We start from the raw sequence: 24,560 nt of genomic DNA on the forward strand, positions 1-24,560 counted from the left end.
TAAATATTTGATATAAGAATATGATTTCCAATATTGACAGGTTCTAACTCAATTTTTTTTTTTGCCACATGTTCTGCTAGCTCTATATTACAATGATTCTACATGCAGCAAGCAAGGCTCCCACATGCTAGCGTTAGGCTCTAAGGGAATATTTTTAATAAACTCATGTGCTTCATCTAGGCGTCTTGCACGACCGATAAGCTCAACAATACAATCATAGTGTTTGATCCTTCATTCATATCATAAACAATATTTTGCATGTTTTCCTTGTACTAGCCTCAAATTACTTATAACAGTTTTGTCCCCTCTTGATCAATGGAACTAGTGATTGATCATACCAATGTTAAGGCTGAAGTTAACAAAAGAAAGTTGTAATCCATTTGAAGATAATAAAATACTCATTCATGTAGTCAAAGTATTTCCACCCTTCATGAATGAGTCTTTTGTGACTACATGCAGACAAAAACAAAAGTGAAGGTGACATGGTTTGGCTTCAAACCCACCTACTACATTTGACCTAAGTTTGTGATGGCATCCTTTCCATGCCCATGAATAACATATCCAAAAATTATTGCCATGTCTTTGAGTAGAATATCCAAAAATCATTGCAGTACAAGTGACTATGTCTCTCTTGGGAATTTTTTCAAACATTCGGGGTGCTTTCTCTAGACTTCCACACTTGGAATGTGTGTCTATAATATCACTTTTCATGAAAATGTTTGAATCAAAACCTCTTCTGATTATGTAATTGTGTGTTTCATTGGCATGTTTCAGAGCTAGTATATGAGCACATGTAGAGTGAACACTTGCAATGGTGACAGTTTCAGGTTCCTCACCTACTAATTGCATTTCACCTAGGAGTATCAAGGCCTCAGCTTCATGCCCATTCTTAGCCTTCATTGCAATTATTTCATTCCATGAGGCTATGTTCCTGTCCTGTATTTTGTCAAAGACATTTTATGCAGCCTTTTTATTGCCACATTTAGGATGCCCTGCGATCATCACATTTACCAAGATCAAGTTTCTATAGGACATTTTGTCAAACTCATGGAAAATATCCATAATTCTCCCACATTTTGCATACATGTATACAAGTGCATTACTCACGACAACATCGGAAACGAAATTTCCATTTATGATTATGTAACCATGGGTCTCTTTTCCTGGCTTCAAAGATGATAAGTGGGCACATGCAAAGAGAACACTTGAGATGGTAGTTGAATTTGATATCACATATACCATTTTCATTCGGTGAAATAATTTTAAGCACTCATTACAATATCCATTCTGGGCATAAGAGGAAAGCATAACATTCCATGAGACCACATCTTTTTGAGACATACTGTCAAACATATGATTAATTAATGAAATATTTGTTGGTTTTTTTTTCTTGGAAAAAAAAACATACTGTATGAAACCTCTAGACTCCCACAATGTGCATAAAATGTTAAAAAGGAATTTCTAACAATAATGAAAAACTCAAATGCTTCACTTCAAATTATGTAAGTATGTATCTTCTTGCCTTTTTTAAGATCTCCTAATTGGGAGCATGTAGAAAGGACAAATGGAATTGTAATTGAATCAGATTTCAAACCTGCCTATTGCATTTGATGAAAAAGGTTTAAGGCATGATCAAAATACCCATTCTGTCTATAGCCCACAATCATTGCATTCTAGGAGATCACATCTCTCTGTTCTATTTTGTCAAAAACTTGGATCACATACTCTATAATCCCACAATTAAAATACATGTCTACAAGGGCATTCCCCACTGAAATATTCCACTCCAATTTTTATTATGTAACCATGGATTTCCTTACGTTGTTGGATGTCTGCTAAATGGGCACACACAAAGATAATTCTTATAATTGTAACTTCATTGGGTTTCACACCTACCATTATCATTTGGTGAAGAAGATCTAAATCCAAATCGCAAGGACCAATCTGGTTGTAATGGGCAATCATTGCATTCCAGGAAACCAGATATTCCTGATTAATCCCATCAAACACTAAGACCGCATTCATAATCTTGTTACATTTGGAATTCATGGTTACAAAAGCATTCCCCACAAGGACCTTTGATTCAAGCGTGCATTTAATATTGTACCCATTGAAATACTTGAGAGAGTATCTTTACCTATTACAATGACTTTCGTACACTTCTTTCCTGATTGACAAAGAAGTTCAGCACGAATAAGTTGCCTTAGTATCACAAAAGAAAGAGACAAACACCAAGGAAAATGAACTAATACATCTTCTCTGACCACTTGAGCACCTCTAGAGACATGACCTACCCTTGGAAGATGTGGCCCTTGTTCGCATTGACAGGAGAAGGTTGTGGAGGCCCTGCATGTTTGCACTCACAGGATACTTGACATATGGCGCACAAATATTTTTGACGCTGGTCATGGAGGTTGATGGTGATGGAGGCTTTGCAATGCATCTTCAATGGTGGTGGTCAACATCACGATTAGATGTCACAGATGGTGCATGTAGTAACCTTGGGTTAAAATTTCATGTAATAAATTTAATAAAGACAAAAAAAGACCAAGGTCATGGGACACATATTCCAAGCTGAATGTTGGGTAAAGCAGCCTAGTGTGCATCACTTATTGTTTATTATGGCTAAGGAAATTGACAAAGGATTTGAAATGACAAAAATACATTATTTGACATTTATTTATGAAAATAAAGGAAAATAAGAGAAAAGGGAGATGAAAGGTCACAGGTTGCATGTGAGGAGGAAATTTAAGGAAAATAGAGGAAAAATGAATAAATTATAGGCATAAATAATAAAAAAGCATCAAAGCACCAGTTGGGGCCTTTTGTCAGTTTAGTTTTGGAATTAGTTTCAAAGAGGAGAAGAGCACCAAAAGGAGGAAGCAAGAAAGAAACCAAAGGAGAGCAAGGACAAGCAAAGGAAAGCAAGGATCAAGCAAGGAAGAGTTGGATTAAGTGGCTATAGTCGGATTACTTTCAAGTATCGAGTTGCATGCATGATCTCCTTATTAGTTTTGACATGCATGGTACATGCATGTGTGTATTTGGAGCATTTGTTGTCATTGGCATGGGTTTTGTCTGGTTTGACAATGATTTCAACCTTACCTTGCCATTTCCGCATAGCCATGGTGTGATGAAATTCATTCTTGGTTGAGCTTTGGATTGTCAGAAGGTTTTGGATTCGGGTGAGGTGGTCTTAGGAAAATCCCAAGGGTTGGGGATGGAGATGGTTTTCTCTCGGAAGCCTCAATAGGTGGGTGGAGATAGGAAAATTCATCAAGGGATGGTGAGGGAACTCTGAGGCATCCAAGCTTGGTTTGGTTTTGTGATCTTAGGATTGATTTAGGTGAGATCACGATAGGTTGCAGGCGGAGGTGGTTTAGCCTATGGATTCCCATGGTTTTTTATGGATTGGTTTATCCCATGAGATCCAACATTCATGCTTGGAATATGACATAGGGGCGATTGACTGAAAGAAAGATTTGGTTCATCCCAATCTATGGTCGGGTGATATGTGGAAGTCCCCGACGTGGTTGGATTTTCTATTTGTTAATAAGAGCTATTGTCCTCTTGTATTTTATGAGAAAATGTACTTGTTATGATGTGGCTTTTATAACTAATCTATCATTGTTATTAATCTAGTTATATGTTGTTTATAAGCATGGTTTTATGACATATTCCAGTTATGGCTCTTATCCAATTTGGATCCTTCATGATTTATTTTGCTCTGTGCTATCATTTTACATCTTTCTACCTAAGAATTTGTTGTTTCATAATAACGACATCTTGAGCATGCATTTAGTGTTTCTAATTGACTTATTAAGAAATGGGATTGAAACAAGAGTGTTTCCCTCCAACTAATGTATTATGATTGGGGTTCATGAAGGAGAATGCACATGAATCAAACCTCTAAAATGACCCAGTCCTTGTGTTTTATTACCACTTTATGCATAGGGTATGGTCACAACGATTATATTCATCAATTTCATTAAGAAATAAAGCGATTAGAGGTAGTCAAAGGAGAAAGGCCATTGAGTGAAGCAAGTCACCAAGATGAATCTTCTCTAGTAAGTCTAACTTTCATCCTTGCTTGGATTTTTGCCTTCTTATGAGTGGGTTGACACCTTCTTTATTGATTTATTTTATTTTTTAAACATGGTTAGGGTTTTATTTTATTTTCAAATTTTGTTTGTAGATTTTCTTAGATTCTCTAATGTTTCGATGTTTTTTCTTATTAATTAATAAAATTAATAATCATTGTTGACTTAGGCTTGTGTAATACATGATTATTATTACTACTAACAGTTTTAGGCATATTAATAGTGACCTTCACATAACACATAGCTAATTAGAAATATGACCTAATAATATTACAAAGAGTTCCTTAATTGTGACAAATGATTATTATTATTACTGTAAAAACAATTATTGTTATCACTGTAACCTCTAGACATACTGATGAAGACCTTCAAATAATACAAAAGAGTGCCTTAATTATGAAAAACAATTATTATTATTAGTATAACATCTAAACATACTGATAAAGACCCTCAAATAACGCAAAAAACTAATAAGAAATTTTAACCAATAATATTAAAAAAATATCCCTTAACAATACACTGTTTTCCCAAATAATCTACACCCACGCACTAAGACTTAACATTGTTAATACTCACTTTGACCATCAAGTGTGAACTTTCTTTCATCTTTTACTGTCACTAACTTTTGACGAGAAACAACTGTAACTTATTTTCATCATTACGACTGATCCGGATTTAAACAGGAACGCAACAACTTACTTATTTTCATCATTACGACTGATCCGGATTTAAATAGGAACGCAACAACTTACAAAGATAACCATAAACACAGAGATGCAGCGGAAATAATACTTCATTTCATTAATGTAAAATACTGAAATATGCTTACAAACAAAAATGGAAATAAACCAGTTAGGGCGATGGTAGCTTATCTCTGAGAAGAGATGTGGCGGCTACATCCTCTGAACTGTCTTACAATGAGGCTTAAGGGCCTTTTTATTATTTAACAATAAGAGAAAATCCTAAACAACCAAAATCCTAACCCGAGGAGATGTAACACCAAGAGTTATGGGCTCCGTTGGGGTGAGTTGGACAGCTAACTTCTCGGGGTCGTGACTTGGTCATATTATCTCCGTTTAACGTGCATGATATGTTGGGTTGTGTTATATTCTTTCCATGACTAGCCCACATAGTTAACCGGGGGATTAGAAGGGGGGCGGAGCCCCCCTTTCGTTGTGCCGATTGCATAGTGAGGGGAGTCACAAGGGGTTTGAGGGGTGCAGGTAACCCCACTCTATGCAGTACCCTGGAAAATTTTGGTTTTGGACCCTATATTAGGTTGGGCAGACCTACCTATGGTTTTGTGCATGTTTTACGCACATGGCTTTGGACGCGATGGTTTTCGGCCCATGGTTTTGGATGCGATGGTTTTCGGTCCATGGTATTGGATGCTTCGGCATGTATAAATATGTATTGTAACATTGAAAGGAACATAATGAAAAATAAAGCTGGTAGTCCCAGTTTTGGGATCCAGGGGAAAATCTCTGTGTATATGTGTTTTATGTGTTATGCTCTCACATTGTTTATTTTTTGTGTTTTAGAATTCATATGGAGGTAATTTCTATATGGGGTTAAAACCTACATTTGGTATCGAAGCTGTATTTGGCTTCAAGGGGACACCTTTGTTGCTGAGGGGTTTCGCTCGGGCCTGTGGTAGACCCTGTTCAGTGGGAGATCTGTGAGATCGATTCTGGTGGTGAAAGAAGATGGCGAGTAGTGGAAAGATAGAGATCAAAAAATTTAATGGTCAGAGTTTTGAATTGTGGAAACTCAAGATGGAGGATCTATTGGTGGATAAAGATCAGTGGATCGCGATAGATACGGGTACTAAACCAACGGGAGTGATCGATGAAGAATGGAAGAAGTTGGATCGGAAGGCAAAGAGCACAATAAGATTGTGTGTCTCAGATTCAGTATTACTGAATGTATCAGGGGAAGCTACAACGAAGGATTTGTGGGACAAGTTAGGGACTTTATACCAATCTAAGTCTCTGGTGAATAAATTGTTCCTGCGAAAAAAGCTGTATAACCTGAGGATGAAAGATGGAGAGTCGGTGACACAGCATCTGAATGCACTTAATACTGTGGTAAGTCAGTTATCATCTGTTGATATCAAAATTTCAGATGAAGATAAGTGCATTAGTTTGTTGTGTTCTCTACCAGATTCATGGGATAGTCTAGTTATTGCAATAGGTAGCAATGCAACTGCCTTGCAATTTGATGAAATAGTCTCATCCTTGCTGATGGAGGAGATGAGATGGAAAAACATGGAGAGCCAGAATGGCGATTCCTTGTTTGTACGAGGACGGTCCCAAATCAGAAACAAAAATAAGTCATCGAGTGGGAGATCTAAATCTCCAGGAAAACCTGTAAAGGTGGTGTGCTGGAAATGCAGAAAGGAAGGGCACTACAAAAGGGACTGTAAATCTAAAGCTCCTGATAAAGGAAAGGGATCCGATGAAGGTGGGGATGTGTACTTGGATTCTTCAAGTACACATGTAGATCATGAGGCATGGTTGATTGACTCAGGTGCATCCTTTCACTTCACTCCCCATAGAGAGTGGTTTTGTAAGTATGAGAAATACGATGGTGGTGATGTCTTCTTAGGGGATGATAGGAAGGCTAGAATTATTGGTCATGGAAAAGTAATGTTGAAGTTGCAAGGTGGAAGGGTTAGAACACTTCCGAGTGTTCTACATATTCTTGCATTGGCCAGAAATCTAATCTCTGTAAGCAAGCTAGATGATGCAGGTGTAAAAACAGTGTTTGAGAAGGATACCTGCAAGATGGTTTTGGGAGAACTGGTATTGATGCAGGGAGTTCGAATTGGAACTCTGTACAAGCTGCAAGGTAGCATTATTGTTGATGGGTGCAATAGTTCCGTGGTTCCTGAAAGTGAAGCAGGAAATCTAGTGGTCTCTGGAGAGAAGACCATGTTGTAGCATCAAAGGCTTGGAAATATTGGAGAGAAGGGCCTTCGAATACTTCATGGTAAAGGTATGGTAGAAGTTATGAGTAATAGCTCTTTGGATTTTGATTTCTGTCAAAATTGTGTATTTGGGAAGTAGAATCGGGTGAGTTTCCCCTCTTATGGTAAGAGGGTGAAATAGATACTAGAGCTTGTGCATAGTGATGTGTTTGGACCTGTGAAGGTTCCATCACTGAGTAAGTCTATGTACTATGTATCATTTATAGATGACTTCTCAAGGAATACATGGATATATTTCCTTAAGAAGAAATCTGAAGTCTTTGATAGGTTTAAAGAATTTAAGGCTCTGGTGGAAAACCAGACAGAGAAGAAGATAAAGGTGTTGAGGACAGATAACGGTGGAGAGTTTTGTAGTAAGGAATTTGAAGAATTTTGTAAGAAGTGTGGTATAGCATGGCAGAAGACCACTCCATATACACCTCAGCAAAATGGAGTTGTAGAAAGAATGAACAAGGTGTTGACAGAAAGGGCAAGAAGCATGCTCAGTGGTGCTGGGTTAGGACAGGAATTCTGGGCAGAGGCGGTGGAGATAACATGTTACCTGGTCAACAGATCACCTTCATTAGCGTTGGAGGATAAGACTCCATAAGAGGTATGGACTGGTAAGAAACCCTCTCTTTCAAATCTGAGGGTATTTGGATGTGATGCATATGTACATGTTCCAAAGGAGAAATGAACCAAGTTGGATAGTAAATCTGAAAAGTGCATCTTTATTGGGTATAAGGATGGTTGAAAGGGTTATAAGCTTTGGAACCCAATAACAAGGAAGGTTGTGTACAACTGAGATGTGGTGTTCAGAGAGGTAAAAGATCTTATTAAACATTAAGTCCAACCAAAGGAACATGAGAAGATAGAGTTTGAGCTAAAGGAGGAAGAATCAGACCCTACAACGCAGGAGGAATCAGAAGATGAAGAGCCATAAACTCCGGGTGTGAGAAGATCAGTTCGAGAAAGAAGGCAGCCAGAAAGGTATAGTCCATCTAATTTCTGTTCAAATTTTTCTTTATCTATTACTGATGATGATCCTAGAACTGTGAAGGAAGCAATAGATTCAGAGGATGGAAAACTTTGGAAAGAGGCCATGGTTGATGAAATGGCATCTTTGCACAAAAATGAGGCTTGGGATCTAGTGGAGTTGCTGGTTGGAAGGAAACCCATTGGCAGTAAATGGGTGTTCAAGAAGAAGACAAATGCAGAAGGAAAGGTGGAGAAATACAAAGCTCGGTTAGTAGAAAAAGGTTATTCCCAGGTGTCGGGAATTGATTTTGGTGATATTTTTTCTCTTGTTGCCAAGGTAACTTTTATTAGATTACTTTTATCTGTTGCTGCTGCTTTTGATTTTGAGGTAGAACAAATGGATGTGAAGACAAGATTTCTTCATGGGGATTTGGAAGAGTAGATCTACATGAAGAAACTTGAAGGCTTTGCAGTGAAGGGTAAGAAAGAACTGGTATGCAAGTTAAATAAGTCTCTGTTTGGGTTAAAATAGTCACCAAGGATGTGGTATCAGAAATTTGATACATTTATACGGGGACTTGGCTTCACCAGGAGCAAAGTAGATCACTGTGTGTATTTTAAATTAATTGGTGATTGTGTTATTTATCTGGTCTTGTATGTGGATGATATGTTGCTGGTTGGAAATGACAAAGAAATTATCCAGGATTTGAAGACCCATTTGTCCTCCAAATTCGACATGAAAGATCTTGGTGCTGCAAACTATATTTTGGGCATGGACAGTAAAAGAGATCAGACAAAGAGGAAGCTCTGGTTAAACCAGAGGAAGTATGTCGAGACAATATTGCAGAGGTTTAATATGCTGGATAGTAAACCAATGAAGGTTTCTATTCCTGTAGGTGTCAAGTTATCTGCTGAACAGTGTCCCAAGACACAAGAAGAGGAAGATGACATGTCCCTTGTTCCATATGCAAGTGCAGTTGGTAGCCTAATGTATGCGATGGTTTGTACTAGACTAGACATTGCACATGCAGTGGGAGTATTGAGCAGGTTTATGTCAAAACCAGGGAAGGAGCACTAGACAACAGTGAAGCGGGTTTTCAGGTATTTGCGTGGCACTAGTGATTATGGTTTGTGCTACAGAGGAAGACCAGGATTGGATAGAGTGTTGGATATTCGTGGCTTTGTTGATGCAGACTGGGCTGGAGATCTGGATCAGAGAAGATCTACAAGTGGGTATGTTTTTAACCTATTTGGAGGTGCAGTTAGTTGGATGAGTAAGAAACAATCTGTAGTGGCACTATCAACTATAGAGGCAGAATACATGGAAGCCACTCATGCAAGCAAGGAAGCAGTTTGGTTGCAGAGATTGTGCTCAAGTATGGGGTTAGTACAAGGAGCTATAAGGATAGACTGTGATAGCCAAAGTGCAATTTTCTTGGCAAAGAACCCTGCATATCATTCAAAGACAAAGCACATTGATCTTTAGTATCACTTTGTGAGGGATATGATAGAAGGAAAAAAGGTGTTGCTGGTAAAGGTGGACACTTTGAAGAATACTGCGGATGAATTGACAAAATCTGTGAGCTTTGAGAAGTTCTCTTGGTGTAGATAAACAATGGGCGTTGCAGGGCTGGATAAATGACTAAACTCTCTTGTGGCCCCCTATGGAAAGAAAACAACAAGGGGGAGAATGTTGGGTTGTGTTATATTCTTTCCACGACTAGCCCACGTAGTTAACCGGGGGGTTAGAAGGGGGTAGAGCCCCCCTTTCGTTGCGCCGATTGTGTAGTGAGGGGAGTCACAGGGGGTTTGAGGGGTGTAGGTAACCCCACTCTATGGGGTCTGGGGCAGTGCCCCAGAAAATTTTGGTTTTGGACCCTATATTAGGTTGGGCAGACCTACCTATGGTTTTGTGCATGTTTTACGCACATGGTTTTGGACGCGATGGTTTTCAGTCTATGGTTTTGGACACGATGGTTTTCGGTCCATGGTATTTGATGCTTCAGCATGTATAAATATGTATTGTAACAGTGAAAGGAACATAATGAAAAATCAAGATGGTAGTCCCAGTTTTGGGATCTAGGGGAAAATCTCTGTGTATATGTGTTTTATGTGTTATGCTCTCGCATTGTTTATTTTCTGTGTTTCAGAATTCGTATGCAGGTAATTTATGTATAGGGTTAAAACCTACATGATAACCCATTGGAAAGATCTCTCCGAGGAATATGATGGAAAAGACGATTTTAGATTGAAAATCGCTTGGTAGATTTCCAAAAAAAACGTCGTTTAGGGCCTCAAAACGGCTCTAGAAGTTTAGGACTCGAAAAATTGCTAAAAATAGTAAACTATGCTACAATTAAGGAAACTAAAAAACTGAAAGAAGCAATGGTGGGGGTCCAAGTGGAATTGGCGGGTGGCCACCAATATCCACTTGGATCACTCCTCCCCCCTTAGGAAGTAATGGTCCCCATTGCATTGAGTTCCTCCATGAGATGAGGAAACTTTTGCTGAACTTGGTCCCTGGTGAAGGAGTTGGCCTGCTTTGACAACTCGATACAGTTGGATATTTTGCTGGTGAGTGTGCTTGATCTGTGTGTCCATGATTCGATCAATTGCAACTTGTTCCACGCAATCTGGATTTAACTCTGTGGGTGTGAGTTGTTTTGCAATGTCGGATGTGCCTAGTAATGGTGGAAAGCATGGCTGAAGGCGGTCCACATTGAACACTGGGTGTAGGCCAAGGAATGGGGGAATGTTGAGCTCAAATGCATTGTCTCCCATAGCCTTGGTAATGGTGTAAGGACCATATCCGAGTGGTATGAGTTTCCGATAGGTTCCGGTAAGGCATTCCTTTTGCAAATGCAACCAGACTTTGTTGCCCACCTGAAACTTGTGTGGTACCCGATGTTGATCATGTCGCTGCTTGTACTTGTTATATGATTTCTCCAGAATGTCACACAATACCTCATCCATGAAGGGATTGATGTTGTATGGAAGGTGACATTGTTGGCTCATGCGAAGATCCTATCCTTGGTGAAGCCACCCGATGGTGTACGGTTGTGGATGTGTTGTGGTTGGTAAGCCCAGCCGCTTCACAACCTCTGCCGAAATGAGGGCCTTTTGGCTCCCACTGTCGACAATGAACTGTAGTGGGGATCCCTTTACCCACACGCTAGCAAATATGTTGTATGTGCTCAATGAAGCTGTTCGCCTTATTTGTTTCAGACTAGACATGAGCCGAATCTACGTGAGTAGCTGCAAATGGCATGGCCACATCAATGGGACATAGTGGCTAGAATCCCAAGCCCACCTCAAAAGGGATGTGGCCAGTCGAGCTGTGGATAGCCCGGTTGTAGCTGTGCTGAACATAGGGGAGGCTCTCCTCCCAATTATGTGGATGCTTTGAGTTGTACATGCGCAAAATGTGTACGATCATCCTGTTGACAACCTCTATTTGGTCATCAGTTTGAGGATGGAAGGCTGTGGACTTAGTGAGTTTGGTGTCTAGCATCGACTAGAGATTGGACCAAAATGTATTGAGGAACCCGTTGTCCTGATTTGAGATGATAGACTGTGGGATCCCAAAGTGTACCCACACTCGGTCAAAGAAGAGTTTAGCAGTGGCTTCGGCTGTGATATTCTTCTTGCAGGCCGCCATAATGGCCATCTTCGAGAACCTGTCAATGACCACAAAAAAACAGTCGTTTCCATGCTTAGTGGAAGGAAGGCCTGACATGTAATCCATGGAGATGGATTCCCAAGGTCGATTAGGGGTAGGTAGCGGGGTATAGAGGCCTTGCTTCTTGATGGTCAGTTTGGCAATGGCGTAGGGAGTGCATGATCTGATGTACTTCCCGACATCCTGTCAAAAATTCGGCTAATAGAAATACTTATGTAGTACTACCACCGTTTTCTCGACCCCGAAATGCCCAACAACCCAACTGTAGTGTGCTTCCCAAATCATCTTGGCACGCTCACTTGAAGGAACACAAAGGTGACCCATGTGGCACAACAGGGCATCCTGGAGGTGAAAATCTGGAACATGTTGACCCTCCAAGAGTGTCTGGTATGTGTGGCTGAATTCTAGGTCGCTTTTGTAGAGAAGTGGCCAATCAGAAGTCTCATGCCCATAAGAGTTGAGCTTGGTGGTTAACGCCATGATCGGTGGTCGACTGAGGCAATCTGCAACATTATTGGTGTTTCCCTTCTTATACTTGATATTCAAATGGAACTGTTGCAGGTATGTGGACCACTTCTGATGGCGATCATTCTGCAATTTCCCTTGGGTCTCTATTAACTGTAGGGGTTAGTGGTCTATGTGGATGATCATTTCCTTCCCCAAAATGTAATGCTTCCATTGTCGGCAGGCCTGCATAATGGAATACATCTCTTTGTCATAAGTGGGATACTTCCGGGCTGTGTCTGAAAGTGTCTCACTTTGATATGACACTAGATTCCCGTGTTGAGTAAAGATTGCCCCAATAGCATAGTCAGAGGCATCTGTCTCGACCTCAAATGGTTGTTGCAAGTATGGTAATGCAAGAACTGGTGCCGAGCAAAGGTGATCTTTCAACTCTGTGAATGCTTTCTGTTGAGATTAAGACCAAAAGAAATTTTCTTTCGCTCCTCCCTTGGTGACTGGACTCAAGGGCCAAGTGATATGAGAAAATCCCAACACGAACCTGTGGTAGAAGTTGGCAAGACCTAGAAAGTTGCAGAGCTCTATTAGAGTGATTGGAGATGGCCAATCCTGAATGACTTGGATCTTGGCTGGATCCACATGCACCCCCTGTTCATTAATAATGTATCCCAGATATTGAACCTGGGTCATGCCAAAAGTTCATTTCTCCAAATTGGCACATAACTTGTGTTTCCACAGTGTTTGGAGAACCTGTCGGATGTGGTGGAGGTGTTGTTCCCAACTCTCGTTGAAGATAAGGATGTCATCCACGTATACTGTTTAGTCAATTTAGTGTCCTAAATTGCTTTCATAAATTATCAACCAAGGTTTGTAAGCTGATGAAGTGTAGTGCACAATATGTGATTAGTTAATTCTTCTTACTTTGTTGTTTTATATTTTTGTATTGTTTTGGTGGTTTCTGTTCTTTGATTCCTAATGATGTACAATTTGAACTATGAGAAACTGAATCTAAACTTCCTAAAGGTGAACCAAGAGCTAAAACTTAATCAAAATCTAATTTAAAGAAAGGAAAAACAGATCATTTGTCCTATCTTGTCATTAATCCTAAGTCATGAATCTAAGTCGTAAAATTAAGGGTGAAGTTGTAATGTCTGTTGAAATAAATACAAAGAATGAAATCAACTGAAGTACTTCTAGTTACTCTAACCTTCAATTTTGAAGGATAACCTTCTTGAGATGCGATACAAGCAACTTTCTGTACTTTATGATCTAGAGAACTAAATGAAACATGCAAAAGGTAACTGATTGATTTCAACCATTGTGTGAAGTGAATGTTTAACCATTTAGTTTAGGATGAGTATCAACTTGAAATGGTGATAAAAAACATTCATTAACGTAGTGTATTGACAATCTGAACTAGAAAATAAATTAACAAAACAGTGAGTAAGCTAGTCAACAATGCATTCTCATTACTTCAACCTTACTCTGTTTAGAAACAAAATCGTTTCCTTTCATGAAATGTGTTGGAGGAACAAGACTGCACAATTGAGTTTTAACATTATGCTATTGAGCAAAACTAAAATAAATCAACCTAAGTTAGAAATATTGTTAAAAGCAAATAATGAAATTAAAACTAAACATAAAACGAATGGAAAGGAAACCTCCTTCAGTGCAGGGGCCCTCTGCAACTGACTAGGTTGAGCTGCTAACTAATTGAAAATTCTCTCTTAAATGATCATTGGTCAACACACGATTTTATATTATAGAAAGGAACAAAGTCCACCAAAATACAGAACTGAAATTCTGAGCTTTAATACATAAAATTCTTCGAACCCCTCCCAGTTCTGTACAACTAGTATTTAAAAGGAAATAATCATAACTGTTTTGAGGAAAACTAGCTATAGGTGGCCTATACGTATTACAACAGCACTGCATAAACGTCTAATCAGCTACATGTGACTTAAATTTTGAGCGAGATGTTTGCAATAGAACCGTCAACACAGGTGGCTAATCTGTGTTAACGCTGCAACAGAACTGTTAGATTTATTGATTAACCACGAAAGAGTAGACGAAGAGTCCTATTGCTTCCGGGTATCATATGTTTGACTCCACCTTTGACTACGATCTTGAGCTTGCTTTCTTATCGATCTGTGTTGAGTGACTAGGATAGAATCCATGTGGAGACGATTCTAGAGATGCCCATGTGGTCAGATTCTTCATTTGACACCTGGAACCTACTAGACCATGGAAGTAGCTATGTTATACACAGTTAGCTATATAATAGGCTGCATTCTATAGCTAATTTGCAAAAATTCATTCAAATAGAAAAAACATAGAAATATAACATGTCAATCATTTAATGCCCTCCTTAAGACAAAACCTATCATTTATCATTGATGGGGATCTATAATCTTATGGAAAAACAAGGGAAAGAAGTGAGAAAAGCTATCAAGGAGAGGGTAATTCTAAGGTTCAACATACCCCCACTACAAAATCATTGCATGTCCTCATGCATTTTCCAAAAATGTGAATTCTTCTTTCCTATTTTCTGCTAGTACATCTAATTTTCTTCTTTTGCTCTTTTTTGAAGTGACTTCCATTCTGGGTTTCTTCATAAGAAGCTTGTATTTAAGGTTCATGATTGTTCTGTTCAAGCTTCTACTCTTCCTCTTCAACTTCCTATTCTTCTTATACCACAGCCCCAGATGCAGTATTGTATTATCATGAATAGCCTTATCCAATTTACTTTGTTCCCTCAAGGTTTCATTTTCTTTCTTGATATGTCTGTTCAATATCTCTAACTGATAGATTTTCTATTTAAGAGAGTTAATTAGAGGTTCTTGTAGATTGAAAAAGGGTTCTGGATCCATTGAGGCACTTTATTCTCCAGTGATTCTATATAATCATATAATTGTTGTTGCACTGGGTCTATGCCTGGAGATCTTCTGCTTGGGCTTCCCTTGAAATACTGTTCAGGAGAATTTTGAGGATTGTGTGTAGATGGAACATTATCAGGAGATGGTACTGGGGTTTCTTCTTTTAAATTTATGAACTCCACTCCTTTGATGATATCTTCTTTACCATACTTTGGAGTCTAGAGTTCCTTCTAAGTTGTATAGGACTTACGTTCTCCTCCTTTGTACCCTTTTTCTCCTTCTTTATCTTTTCTTTTCTCTTGATTTGTTTCCTAACCTTTGTCAATTCTTCAGAGATTAATTTTTCATCATCTTGGTGTAATGAAGATTCAGGTTTGTTTTTAGTAGTTTCACCAACTTTCTTTTTCATCTTCCCTTTTTGCTTGATTTTCTCCCTGATCTCTGTCAATTTTTCAGAGACTAGCTCTTCATCATTTTTCTGCGTTGAGGACTCAAGTTTGCTTTGAATGGTTATACCGGTCTTCTTTCTCCTACTCCTTCTGAAATTACCCTTTTCAGGTGATTCTGGTGCCTCTTGGAAATAGTTTCTTATCAGGAATTTTTCCCAAGTATCTCCTATTTTTTTCAAATGAAACTCAACCAGTATCTTTACCAACCCATGATGGTACATGGTTGTGTCTATGAATTCTATTTTCTTCTGTACATTTGAAGCCATCCTTCTTAAACTATTTAGCAGGAAGAAATGCAGAATGATTTCTCCATTTTCTATAAATTTCATCAATAAATGTATATGGTAGACATACATGCACCCGAATCTCCCCTCACAGGTAATAAATTTCTGTAATATCAAAAGAATGCTTCTCCATTTACGCTGAAATAGGAATTCCTTTTCTAAACACAAAGACATCCATACCTAGGTTCCTGAGAATTACTTTCCATGATTCACTATGGAATTCTTTGTTTTTGAACCATCTTTCACCATGTCTTGGTAGTTCTGTAGCCTTTGTTATGAAGGATTATGTTACTGCAAACTTAATGTCTCCAATTTCTACTTCTGTACCATCAAATGATCTAGAAAAAGATTTTGTGATCTCTTTGTGGAAACCATCAAATTTTTCAATGAAGTTGAGCCATCCAACCTTCTGCAGCATTTCCTTGAGTTGTGGGTATCCCTCCATATATTTTTCTCCTACTTGCTCTGTCCTGACAATGAGTCCCATGGCTTCTGTTTCGCAAAATTTCTCAACCTTCAGAATTACTCTCCTGGTCTATGGAATGGACTGACTGCGAGTATGGTGAAAAGGAACTACGGGTTTGCGTTGAATAAGTAGATGGTGATCGTTTGGAGATACGTGGATAAGTTGGTCACATCGTAGCCATGAATGTTAATAGATGGAGTTATTAGGGACCATTTAGGTACAGAGTATGGAGAGTGTAACGAAGATGTTTATTATGGACTGTTTGGTACTGGGTATGGGAGATGTGGCGAAGATGTGGTATGATGAAGTTATTATGGACCGTTTGGTACCAAGTATGGGAGATGTGGTGGAGATGTGGTATGATGAAGTGGCAATCAAATCAACTAATGAATCATTAAGAAGACATATGATTATCCATATTATACATGCCTTATCTTTTTAACTTGCTATTTGATATAAATTTTGCATTTTACCTTTAGAACTTAACCATTCCACTTGATAACTCATTTGGTACCTTTTAGCATGTTTGGTCCCCAAAATTGGATTCTTCAATTTCCTGCATTCATGATTTATTTGTGAGTTGTACAATTGTGCCAGAGCTGATAAGTAAGTTGTAGCTGCAGAATGGAATCAGCTGCAAAATGTGAAAAGAAGGAAAAGTGAAGTATGGCTATGGAATATGAATGTAAAAATGAAATGGAAATGGGTTATGATAGTGAGATGGAATGAGATGTAAAATAAAATGGGAAATAGGGTGAGATGGAGTAAAACTGTAAAAATAAAATGTAAATGAAATATGACAGTGAGATGAAATGGAATTGTAAAATAAAATGAAAACAGAATGAGACTATGAATTTGCAGATTCTAAACTGCAAATGAATGTAGCTTTTTGTCACTACTTATTACAGAAAGGAAATGGAAAATATAGGGTGTCAGAATCTCTGATTTTCACCCTGTATTTTCTGTATAAGTATGCCAACCAATGATTGGTTTTCAAACTCATACAATTTATTTATTTTTATATTATTATTATTATTATTATTTTTTTTTTTTTTTAGGAAAAATAAAGGCTAAGTTAGTGCAAAAGAAAAATTCTTCTTCACTAGCTTCATTTCAGAGTTATTCTGGAAAATCTTAATGAACTCCTCTCTTGAAATTGGCTTCTGATATATCTTCAACCAATGACCATTCACAAGAAGAGGTATTTTTCTTTCATCTATTGTCCTTATCCTTACTACTCCATTATTAAAGACTTCTTCAATCTCATATGGCCCAAGCCAATGAGTTTGAAACTTCCCTTGAAAATCTTTGAATTTTGAATCGAACAAAAGTGCCCAATCTCCTGCTTGAAACTTCTTCTCCTTGATATATTTATCATGCCATTTAGCCCTTTGCTGTTGGACTATACTGGTTCTTTGAATTGCATCTTGCCTGATTTCATCAAGCTCATTGAGTTTCTCCAATCTATGTTTTTGTGCCTCTGATAAATCCAGTCCCAATTGGACTGCCATCTTGAAGGTTTTGATTTGAAACTCTATAGGGAACAAGACTTGTTTCCCATAAACAAGTTCATAGGGTGTGTGTCCCATTGTGTTCCTCCATGTAGTTCTATAAGCCCATAAGGCTTCAGGAAGCCTTTCTGCCCAATCTCTTCTATGTAGATGCATAGTCTTAGTGAGAATTCCTTCAATCACCTTATTTGTAGATTCGACTTCACCATTTGCTTGTAGATGATAGGGGGTAGATTTCCTATGTTTGATCTTGTAATCTTCCACAAGACTGCTCACCATTTTAGATGTAAATTGAGATCCCCGATCTGTCACAATTTCTCTTGGAACACCAAAACGAGTGAATATGTCCTCAAACAGAAAATTAACTACAAATTTTTCATTAGCAAAAGGTAATGCTTTAGCCTCTACCCATTTAGTGACATAATCAGTGCATACCAATATATATTTCTTTTGCTTAGATGGGGGATTAATTGGTCCAACAAAATCCAAGGCCCATTTTTCAAAAGGTTCAATGAGTACTTGAATTTGTAGTGGCATTTCATTTGAAGGAGCAGGTTTTCCTACCCTTTGGCAGCTGTCACACCTCTTGACATATTCTTTGGCATCTTTGAAGATGGATGGCCAATAATATCCTAAATAAAGGATTTTATAGGTTGTCCTCTTGTCAGCAAAGTGTCCACCACATGGTTCATCATGACATGCCTTAAGAATCTCAAGCATTTCATCTTCCCTAACACATCTTCTAATCATGAGATCTGGACCTGTTTTATACAATTCATTAGTGATCCATGAATATCTTGCACTTATTTGAATGCTTTTTATTTTCTCTCTAGGAAACAAATGTGAACACAATTTCCGTGTGACTTAGTAATTGGCAATATCTGCAAACCAAGGGGTCTGAGTAGTCACTGCAAAAAGATATTCATCAGGAAACTTATCTTCAACCAGAGTGTCATCTTTGATATTTTGAATTCTGGACAAGAAATCAGCAACTGTGTTTTGTTTTCCAGGTCTATCTAGCACAGTAATATTGAATTCTTGCAAGAGTAATAGCCATCTTGTAACTCTGCCATTAGTAATAGGTTTATTCATTAAGTATCTAATTGCAGAGTGGTTTGTATGAACAAAGGTTTCATAGCCTGTTATATAATGTCTGAACTTATTGATAGCATGAAAAACAACTAAAAATTCCTTTTTAGTTACAGTATAATTTAACTCGGTGGGAGTCAAATTCTTACTTGTATAGTAGATGGCATAAGGAATCAAATCTTTTTGTCCTAATACAGCTCCCAAAGTTGTATCTGAAGCATCTGTTGAAATGTGAAAAGGTAGTTTCCACTTTGGACTTCTCAAGATGGGTGCTTCAGAAATTTTTGCTTTTAAAGTCTTAAATGCTAACTAGCAGTCAGGATTCCAATTGAATTCACAATCCTTGGTGAGTAATTTGAAGAGTGGGGATGCTATTTTAGTGATTTTTTTTATAAATCTTCTATAGTATCCTGTAAATCCTAGAAAAATTCTAACATGCTTTTGACAATTTGGAATTGATAATTTAGAGATGACTTCAACTTTAGATTTATCAACTTTAATCCCATCTCCTGAAATGTGATGTCCTAAAACAATCCCTTCTGTAAACATCATAAAACATTTTTCATGGCTTAGTGAAAGGTTTGCTTCCTTACATCTTTTAAAACCCTTTTCCAAATTTTCTAAATCTTCTTCAAATGTATTCCCATAGACTGTAAAGTCATCCATATATACCTGTACACAATCATGTATTAGATTAGAAAAAATTCCTAGTACTGCTCTTTAGAATGTTGTAGGTGCATTACATAATCCAAAATGAAGTACTTGGTAGGCATAGGTTCCCCATGGACAAGTAAATGTGGTTTTATCTTGATCTTCAGGTGCCACCTGAATTTGATTATAACCACTAAAACCATCCAAGAATGAGAAATACTTCTTACCTGCTAATGTATCTAACACTTGATCTATAAAGGGCAAAGGAAAATGATCTTTAAGGGTAGCTTTATTCAATTCTTGATAATCAATGCATACCCTCCATTTACCATTCTTTTTAGGCACAATCACTAAAGGGGAAACCCATTGGTTGTCTGAAATTGGGTAAATGAAGTTTACATTCAACAATTTTTGCAGCTCTTCTTTCACAATTTCCCTAAGATTTGGATTCATCATTCTTTGAGGTTGTCTGATAGGTTTACAATTTTCCTCAATGTAGATGTGATGTATACAAGTCTTAGGACTAATTCCTTTCATGTCAGTATATTACCATGCATATGCAACATAATTTTTTTGTAATGTTTTGATTAGATTTTCCCGTTGTAATTTCTCAAGGTTATTGTTTATGTTCAATGTTCTCCCTGGAAATATTTCAATTGTAGAGCTACCAAATTCTTCCATAGAATAAAGAGACATCTGCCTAGATGACAAATATTTAATTTTGGATTTTTCTTGGAATTGATCATGTTCATATTGTGGAGATGACTCAAAATTTTCCATTGTATTCAAGATTTGACTGTCTTCACTAATATCTGAAATAGTAAAGAGAGGCTGAATGTCATTTTCATCATCAATCCATTCTCTGTCATCTATTTTTGTGATTGTTCTTGCTGGAGGATATAGAGTGAATTTCTTAGTTGAATTCCCATCAGAAATATACATGTCACCAGATCTACAACTAATGAAAGCATCAGTTGTGGCCAGCCAAGGTCTTCCTAATATAAGTGGATGTCCTCCTAGATTGTTCTTGGGGGTTAATATCATAAAATCAATAGGATATTCCCAAGAATATAAGGACACTGAAATATCTTCTAACACACCATCTGGTTTGATTATAGATCTATCTGCTAAAGAATATTAGGAAGCTTGAGTTGTTCCATGGTTTGTTTGCTCATGATGTTTATAGCTGCTCCTAAATCAATCAATGTATTCGGAATTTCAACTCCATTGATATGTGTTTTCACAATTGGACTTCCTGGATCTACATATTTTTGTATGGCAATTTTTCCCATCATTATGTCTGCTATTTTTCCTACCAGGTGAATTATTTTTGCTTCTTTTTCTTTTCTCCCTGGTTTCTTTATGCTCAACTCCTTTACTGTTTTAGCTAGGATTGGAATCTCTTTAATGGCTTGTAACAAAGGGATTTTGATACATACATTTTTAAATTCATCTAGAAAATCATAATTAGGCAACATAATCTGCTTTTCTACCCCTCTGTCAACTTGTAATCTTTCAGGAAAAGGAGGTGTAGAAGTAGATACTGGTTGCTCAATGATAGGAGTTGAGTTCATTGGTTCTTTCTGTTTTTCATTTTCAGTATTTTGGTTTTGGAGAGATGTTTCTTCAAAACTTTTATTGGGCTGTAGAGAATCTTCCTCAGAATTGTCTTGTTCCTAAATAAATACAGAAGGATTTTCCTTTTCTAATATCCTACCAGATCTTAGTTGAACATCATTAAGATCTAGAGGAGTGATCATATAAGTTGGGAATTGTTGTCCTTCCACCATGTAAGTATTTTGAGGATTTTTATTGTTGGGGTTTGGTAATGGTTGGGTAGGTAGCTGATTTGGTCTCTGTTGAAATGGTAGTAAGAGTTGAGGATTTTGGTTTTGAAGTTGAGGTTGTTGGTTTTGTTGTGGAATTTTTTGTGGAAATGGTAGTGAAAGTTGAGGGTTCTGATTTTGAAGTTGTGGTTGTTGATTTTGTTGTGGAATTTGTGGGGGAGGATAATTCTGATATGATGGAAGATATTGATAATATTGAGAAAATCTTCCATAAGGATTTTATATTCCTTAAGCCCAAGGTTGAGATTGAGATTGAGGTTGAGGCCAAGGTTGCTGCCAATAATTCCAATTTGGTGGGGGCTGAAGATACATTTGATTGTTAAATCCCTGATTTTGTGGCCCCTGCGAAGGTCTTCTAGAGACAAAGAAAAGATATTCTGCTGAATTTGGAATTATTTCCTCTTGAAAAATAGCCTTAAGACCTGGAATTGAAGGACAACTCTTGATCTCATGGTTTTCTAAACAAATCACACAAGTCTCTATGATTTTTGCATCCAAAGGGAATTCTCTTAAAGCGTGTTTTTTTTTTTTGCATTTGGAACAAAAAATAGCTAAAGCATCAGCCTCGGTTTACTGCTTGTTTTGTAACTTAAGGGTGTTTATTTGCTCACTAAGGCTCCCTAGAATTTTTTTTTTTGATTCATCAAGCATATTCCCAATTTCTGCCCTACTCACTGATCCAGTTGGAGATTTATTCACTCTAACAAGAGAAGGATCTCTTAGACCTTTCCCAGTTTTGGATTTTCCTCTTGAGAGATGAACACATAATTCTCCTATGTCACTTAATGAGAGTTGAGAGATATCTCCCTTCCCCATCATGTTAAGGATATCTATTCACTCATCTCTAATGGCTTTTAATAGAAGATCTTTTAAGGTATCTTCATATAAATTATCCATCTTTGCTCTTTTCCAGTTATAGTTGAATCTCTCAATTAAATCCTCTAAATTTTCATCCTCTCTTTGCATCATTTTGAAAACTTCATCCTTGTGATTGGTAGGCATTCAATAATCCAAATACCTGTCCAAAAACACATTCTTCATGTCATTCCACGTTTTAATGGGCTAAGTGACCAACCCCATGAACCTCTTCAAAGCAGCTCCTTTCAATGTTGAAGGAAACAACTTAAGTTTTTGAGAGTCTTCTAAGTAGTCATAGGTTCTGCACAAGACTTCAAATTCAAATAAAAATGTTTCAGGATCCTCACTGTTTAACCCATGGAAATTTGGGAGGATAGAAGGTGAGATATTTTTCATTGTGGCATTTGTTTCTTCATCAACTATAGGGAATACAAAAGAATTATCTATTTCCCTATTTCCTCTGCCTCCTCCATTATTTCCTCTGCCTCCTCCATTATTTCCTCTACCTCTTCCTCTACCCCCTCCTCCAAACAATGTGAATTCTCCATCCTCTCCTTCTTCTGCCATTATAGTTTCTTCAGAGTTAGTATAAGATTCAACCTGCAAGCTTAATTTCTCTTCCTCTGGTTCCTCTATTAATGATATGTGGGAGAGAGGTTCTACTGCTTCTTCCTCACTAGGTATTCTTAATTCTTCAACTAAAATATGCTCCCTTGTGGAGGTGAAAAAGGCTACTCCTTTTGTTGGAGATCCAAGATTTTCCTCCTCTAGGACTACCTCAGTAGATGAAGTAGGAGATCCTCTTGATTGAATTTTTGACCATAGAACTTCAGGAGTTCTATGGCTAGGAGTATGAGCTTGAGATGGAGGTGTATCTCTTCTTATTCTTGGTGGAGTAGGTGGTGTTGTAGGAATTGAACTCCTACCTCTAGCTATAAATCTACCCCTAGAGTCTCTTTCTCTATGCATATCATTTTTTTTGAATGTAAGAGATAAGGTTACCTAATTACACTTCCCTGACAATGGTGCCAAAATGTTTAGTCAATTTAGTGTCCTAAATTGCTTGCATAAATTATCAACCAAGGTTTGTAAGCTGATGAAGTGTAGTGCACTATATGTGCTTAGTTAACCCTTCTTACTTCGTTGTTTTGTATTTTTATATTGTTTTGGGGGTTTCTGTTCTTTGATTCCTAATGATGTACAATCTGAACTATGAGAAACTGAATCTAAACTTCCTAAAGGTGAACCAAGAGTTGAAACTAGTCAAAATCTAATTTAAAGAAAGGAAAAACAGAGCATCTGTCCTATCTCGTCATTAATCCTAAGTCATGAATCTAATTCTTAAAATTAAGGGTGAAGTTGTAATGCATGTTGAAATAAATACATAGAATGAAATCAACTGAAGTACTTCTAGTTACTCTAACCTTCAATTTTGAAGGATAACCTTCTTGAGATGGGATACAAGCAACTTTCTGTACTTTATGATCTAGAGAACTAAATGAAACATGCAAAAGGTAACTGATTGATTTCAACCATTGTGTGAAGTGAATGTTTAACCATTTAGTTTAGGATGAGTATCAACTTGAAATGGTGATAAAAAAAATTCATTAATGCAGTGTATTGACAATCTGAACTAGAAAATAAATTAACGAAACAGTGAGTAAGCTAGTCAACATTGCATTCTCATTACTTCAACCTTACTTTGTTTAGAAACAAAATCGCTTCCTTTCATGAAATGTGTTGGAGGAACAAGACTGCACAATTGAGTTTTAACATTATGCTATTGAGCAAAACTAAAATAAATCAACCTAAGTTAGAAATACTGCTCAAAGCAAATAATGAAATTAAAACTAAACAGAAAATGAATGGAAAGGAAACCTCCTTTAGTGCAGGGGCCCTCTGTAACTGATTGGGTTGAGTTGCTAACTAATTGAAAATGCTCTCTTAAACGATCATTGGTCAACACACAATTTTATATTATAGAAAGGAATGAAGTCCACCAAAATACAGAGCTGAAAGTCTAAGCTTTAATACATAAAATTCTTCGAACCCCTCTCGGTTCTGTACAACCAGTATTTAAAAGGAAATAATCATAACTATTTTTGAGGAAAACTAGCTACAGGTGGCCTATACATATTACAACAGGACTACGTAAATGTCTGATCAACTACAGGTGACTTAAATTTGAGCGAGATGTTTGCAACAGAACCGTTAACATAGGTGGTTGATCCGAGTTAATGTTGCAACAGAACTGTTAGATTTATTGATTAACCACAAAAGAGAAGATGAAGAGTCCTATTGCTTCTGGGTATCATATGTTTGACTCCACCTTTGACTACAAT

The sequence above is a fragment of the Pinus tabuliformis genome, chromosome J (assembly GCF_031772625.1).
Source record: "Pinus tabuliformis cultivar Carrire ecotype Pingquan chromosome J, CPIR1, whole genome shotgun sequence".
Lineage (NCBI taxonomy): Eukaryota > Viridiplantae > Streptophyta > Pinopsida > Pinales > Pinaceae > Pinus > Pinus tabuliformis.